At 36.5% G+C, this 6,059-nt stretch overlaps 1 pseudogene; it reads right to left on the reverse strand.

Annotated features, from left to right (window-relative positions):
• Positions 1 to 4,568: 4,568 nt before the first annotated feature.
• Positions 4,569 to 5,803, reverse strand: LOC143663367 (MKI67 FHA domain-interacting nucleolar phosphoprotein pseudogene; annotated as a pseudogene).
• Positions 5,804 to 6,059: the final 256 nt, after the last annotated feature.

Here is a 6,059-nt window from a genome sequence, read left to right on the forward strand (position 1 = left end):
TGACTGCATTCATATGAATACTTACAAAAAAGCTAATATAGGGAGTCAGAAAGTGTATAAGTAGTTTCTTGGGGATGTGAGGCAGGGAGGAGTATGAGGAATGATTCTGAAGGGGGATAAGGAAACTTCAGGGGTTTTGGATATGTTCAGTGTCTTAATTGCAATGATGAATTTTAATGCATGTGCCTATGTCAAAATTTATCATATTGTACACTTTAAATATGTGTTAAATATGTGCAGTTCATTTAATATAAATTATATCTCAATAATGTTGCTTAAAAAAATGACATATGGGGTGGGCCACGGTGGCTCAGCAGGTAAGAATGCTTGCCTGTCATGCCCGAGGACCCGGGTTCGGTTCCCGGTGCCTGCCCATGTAAAAAATAAATAAATAAAAATAAATAAATAATAGGGGGAACAAATGTTAAAATAAATTTAAAAAAAAAATGACATATGAAGCTCTTCACTCACGGAGCGTTTTTGGTAATTTTAGTGAAGCTGTAGCAACACATTCTTTGCAGTGCAATGATGAGACAGCCACAAAATAACATGTTTACCTTTCTAAGCCATCTTTTTATTTAATTTGCAGCCTTAACTGACCAAGGAACCTTTTCATTGGAGGATTTCACATTCATCTATGCATTCAGTTATTCTTTCATTCATTATCTGTCAATAAATAATCATTGATATCTCCTCCATGTAAGGTTCTTTCTTACAGAAGTCAAACTAAAATTTTCCTAAGTCAAGAAAGTTAACATTTTCCCATGTTCTTCACAAGTCTGAGCCTCTTCTCAACTTCTTAATCCATTTAATTATACCATCATGTAACCATCTACAATTAAAGTTGCTTTGTTTACTTTTTCAGCAAACCTTAATGTGGAGATATAGTGTAAAACAGAAACTGAATATAAATACATGATTAAAATTCAGTCCATGCTCTCAGTGATGTTAATCCATGTGGTAGAAGACAAATGTGTAAACAAACTGTATGAATATAATGTGTCTTGGTATTTATAGGCAATGGGATGAACTGATCACTTCTATCTGGAGGAGTTGAAGAAGGTTTTAAAGAAAAATAATACGAGTAGCACAACTTAGATAATAAGTTTTAACTCATTTTCTAGACAAGAAAAAGGGAGACACTTCTCAGCAAAACAACATTGCAAATAAAAAACCAATTTAATATAAAAGGCTGGAGTGTTCAGGCAAAGGAGAATCCTTCTGATTGCATTATGGAGACAATGGGAAAAAATAATTTCAGTTCTACTTGCCATTTTTAAAAATTCATCAATTCCAATATAAACATCTTCTGAATAGGTTACTTTGGAGAGGGAGACCTCAAATTGATCACATTTCAAAGAGTTGATGGAATCAGATTTCTATAGATTTTCATTCTCTGGGCTTTCAGGGAATAAGAGGTTAATGTTCAAAGAATCCACCTCAAGCTTCCTACTTCCCTAAGACAGTGTATTTCTTCCTGTATATCATGCTGGGGATATCCTGACACCTTGTGATAGAGAAGTGCCACCAGATTCCCCATTGAAGAAGGACTCACTACCCAGCTACAGGGTGTATGGCTAACAGACACCTTCAGTTTGCAGGTCCTTCAGGATTTACCCCATTTGCAGGTAGTTGCAACATCATGGTGTTCCTAAGCAGTCAACATTCCACAGCTGTATGAGGAAGTATTATAAAACTCCAACTATTTCCATCAAATGTAGGAAAATTTAGAACGGCAATATTTGCTTCTGAACTCACCATCACTGACTTGGATGAAGAATTGCCAGGACATCATCATAGTTCAGCTTCCCCTTCTACACAATCCTGTTTCCACCTCCTTTATTTTACAGGTATTGGATCTTATTAAATGAATTGTTCCAAAATTCCATCTCGGCGTCTGTTTTCAATAAAGGCCAATTGCTTACAGTGTCATTTAGAGTCACCACCCCCCCCCCTTCCAAATAGTCTATTCCAACCTGGAATACATCTCAACATCTTTGAATGTTTGACATTGTGAAAGCTAAGTTTTAACCAACCAAACAAATAGAAGCACTCCCAGTTGTCTGAGCTAATGTTAAATCAAAAATTTCTCAGAAATGTCTCCATATCAATATATTTCCTCAGTCTAATGATTTATTTTGGCCTCCTTGTTTTAACTCCTTTGGATCCATGACCACATATGCTTTTTTCAGATTTTCTGCTTTATAAATTAACAAATCTATTGAATATTTTGTAGTACAAATGATTCCTCCAGGTCCGATTTTGCTCCTTTCTCTCCAAAGTGTACTAAAATATTGCTGTAATTGTAAGTTTTGAGCAGTAAGTTGTGATGGGGATGGAGCTTGAGAAGAAAATACATCTCCTTAAAAGATGCTGCCCTAAGTGAAGTCACTAACCGAGGAAAATGTACTTCCTTATTCACAAGTAGAGCAGTGCTTCCACTTGTAAGAGGGTCTCAAAGGGATTTGTAAATGTGAGGGTATCTACTTCTATCAAGAACTCACAACTATCCACATTCTTCTCAGGATCCCATCCTTTCTCATTCAACTCCCTTCTTCCCACCTATTTTCTTTAAATCTTGGGTATGATTTTCATGGCTATATGCTCAGCCATTATAAAATAGATTCTTTTTAAACAATAATAGTACCTCTATGATCCTCTGACAGTTACTGATCAGAATTTAAGCTCCTGAGCCTATCATTTTCTTTCTGAAATTCTTTTAGTGTAATCAGAATTGGTCTCCAACCCCTCAGTTCTTGATATAACCATTAATTCATTAAAGGGCATTTATTGCAGCCACTTGATGTCCCAAAGCCTGGCCTTTACTAGATACTTCAAACCAAAGGTATAGCAAGTATTAAGTAATTGTGATACCACTACATGCAATAGATTGTCAGTTACCAATAACTGTTCTTAATATCAAAACTAATTCCAGAGTCCTATATTTAAGGATAGGATTTCTGGGCTCCTTCTGGTACCACTTATGGTATCATTTAGAGTCATTCTCCCAAAATAGAAATCATATTTGGTATTGTATGCAGGGATGGTTAAATATAGGAAATTGTTCTATAACTTTTGAGAAGCTACCAGTTCTTGGGCTGAGGAATCTAAGGAAATAGAGGCTGTCACAAAACCACAAAAATAAAGCTTAAGGAGGGCAGCTAAATCATTTCCATTTACTCTCTGAAGACCTGAGGAGTAGTTCTCAGAGATTCCTACTTTATGGTTAGTATGTAGACGTCTTGGAGTTGGGGTGGAGGGCACTGCAGCTGGGTTTGGTATCTCTGATCTGACATGGCTGACACTAGGAGTGTTGAAAGATATTGGAGACTGAGCCATAAATGCCCTTTGTTGTTAGAGGGATGCAGAGTCTGAAAATTGGAATACACCCCTTTAGTCTTTCCTCCCTTTTTGCAATCTGTTACAGGTTCCAGCCATTGATAGAAACTGAGAGAACCATTGTATTTGGAAATTTAGGGTGTAGTCTCTTTTTATTTACTAGGAAAATAAAGTAATAAAAGTAAAGCAGAGGGCGAGCCACAGTGGCTCAGCAGGTAGAGTTCTTGCCTGCCATGCTGGAGACCTGGGTTCATTTCCTGGTGCCTGCCATGTTAAAAAAAAGTAAAACAGAAACACACTTGCACACATAAACACAAAGAGGAATGATGGCCATGGTATTCTCCAGAGAATAATGGTTAGAATTGCTTAACAAGAAATAAGGTACAGGTCAGAATATAATAATAAATGATCTAATTGAAATTCAAGATTTTTGAATAACATGATGTTTTAAATAAATTTTTATAATAGAAAGTAGGCAGCAATGAAAGGTAACTGAGTAGGAGCATAATTCTTTGTCACTACAATTCAAATAGTTTTTTTTTTTTTGAGAAGGTAAAAATACACTATTTTGTTTCAAGACTCCCAAGTCCCACCACATACAAATAAATATAGAAGTGCATTTGGTGGTCACTGTTTGCATCTTGGAATATAATTCCATATGTACAACAAACAAAATTGTTAGTTAATAAACCACTCCAGCCCACCAAAAACTAATTTAATTACTGGTAAAAAAAAAATGAATCATACACATATAAGTAAATATGCATTGATACTTGATTACATTTTCATTTAGTAGTTTAGTTTTCAATTTCAATCATCTGACATTGAACTTTTATTGGTTAAATATGCACTGCCAAACACAGAGAACAAGGTAGTGGAAAGCAAGATTGGTGGTTAACAATGAAGGCAGCTGCTTATATTTAAATCTGCAGTTAACAGTGACCATTCTATCCCAGCAGAATAACTAAGGACAATTGTGAAACCTGAAAAAGAAACCAGAGACATCCATCAGGATACAAGGCTACATAAGCTGAGCTGCTATTAGTTAGTATGCATGCCTGTATTTCAGCAAGGGTAGGCAAGCCAAAATTACTGATTGTTTTTCTTATTTACTTGAACCAAGAGTATGTTTTTCCTCTGAAACTCTTACTAATGACTGCCTTTCATTGTGCTTAGTACAATTTAAAGAATGAGCCTTAATAACAAAATCACATTTTTCAGAAGAAACATTATGCATAATGCATCCAGAATGACTGTTTGCTTTTTCTTCATCTTTCTTTACCTGAACATGTATATATTTGAGTCTCCTGTGTTTCTTCTTTTGCACCAGATATGGGCCGGTTGAAAACTATCTCATTATCTTCATCATTATTACTCATTTCAGCCACTTCAGATTTTTATCCCTTCAAAATGTTGGTGTGCAAACTCGTGTGGAGGCCTGCCTATCCCAAGTACTCTTAGGAGTGTTAGGAGTTCCTGAAAACTCTTGTTTCTTCCTGTTTGGGAAAAATTGGCTATTCATAAAATTCTGAAGAACAATGTTTGAAGCATTTCTTTTTTCTTTTCCACAAAATCAATTTAAAATATTCATATTTTATTCCTTTTTGAGCTCATTTCTTCCTGAGTAATTTTTTCTTTGTTTTTAGATTGCGTCTCCATCCGTAGCTTTTGTGTGTGTGTGTGTGTGTGTGTGTGTGTGTACCAATAAAACTTTATTCACAAAAGCAGGCAGCTGGTCTGTGGGCTGTAACTTCCTGACCCCTGACCCCTGCTCAAGAATATGAAGCTAAAGAGACAAAACAACTTCATGCAATGCGTGAACAAATCTTCACTGAATCCTGGTTAGAAAAAAAAAAAAAAAAAAACCAGGTAAAAGATGTTTTAGGTCATCAGTGAGTGTGGTGATATAGGAGAACGACCTTAGTCCTAAGAGATGTGTCCTGAAGCCTTTAGGGCGTAGCTTTTTAAAGTGCCTGTTTCTCATTATACTGTTTGACTGCTGAATGTGATAGCCTTGCAAATGGAACATCCCAGTCTTAAAAGCTCATCATGTACTTATTCAGATGCCATAAACTCACACTTCAAAGACCTTTCACCATAACAGATAAGTTCATTGCTTCAGCAACTATCTTGGCAACTTCATCAGACTGAAATTCCACAAAGGCATAGCCTTTGCTATTTCCAAGTCTTTCTACTTCTGGACAGTTTAAGTCTTGCGACAGTGCCAAACAGAGAGAAATGTGCATGGAGCTGGGGTTAGAATAGTAATCTATCCGCCCTACATAGATTACTTTCTTGCTGGGTGGTGCGCCCGTGGTCTTGCGCCACCTACGTCTGAAATTCCACCTGCTGTTGCGGTTCCAGCCACAAGAGCTACTTGCCCCGACCAGAAATCTCCTCGGTGTCCACAGCTCTAGCCCACCCACTCCACGTGGCACTCCCAGAAATGCAGTGCTGCCCACATTCTCAAGTAGGTTTTTATTTGCTTCTTTATGTAGGTACTTTTTATCAGTCTTTCCTTTTATGACTGAAGAGTTTTGAATTTTTGCTGGAATATCCCTTCTCATTTCAAAGTAAAATGAATTCAGTTAAGCTTTTGTTGCCAATTTTGGCTCCCACACCCTCTTTTTTGTTTAATTATTTGATCCATTTGTAATATGTTATAAATGGTGAACATGTGAAATCTATTAAATAATGGCATTGACTATGGTGAATCTAAA

The sequence above is a fragment of the Tamandua tetradactyla genome, chromosome 19 (assembly GCF_023851605.1).
Source record: "Tamandua tetradactyla isolate mTamTet1 chromosome 19, mTamTet1.pri, whole genome shotgun sequence".
Classification (NCBI taxonomy): domain Eukaryota; kingdom Metazoa; phylum Chordata; class Mammalia; order Pilosa; family Myrmecophagidae; genus Tamandua; species Tamandua tetradactyla.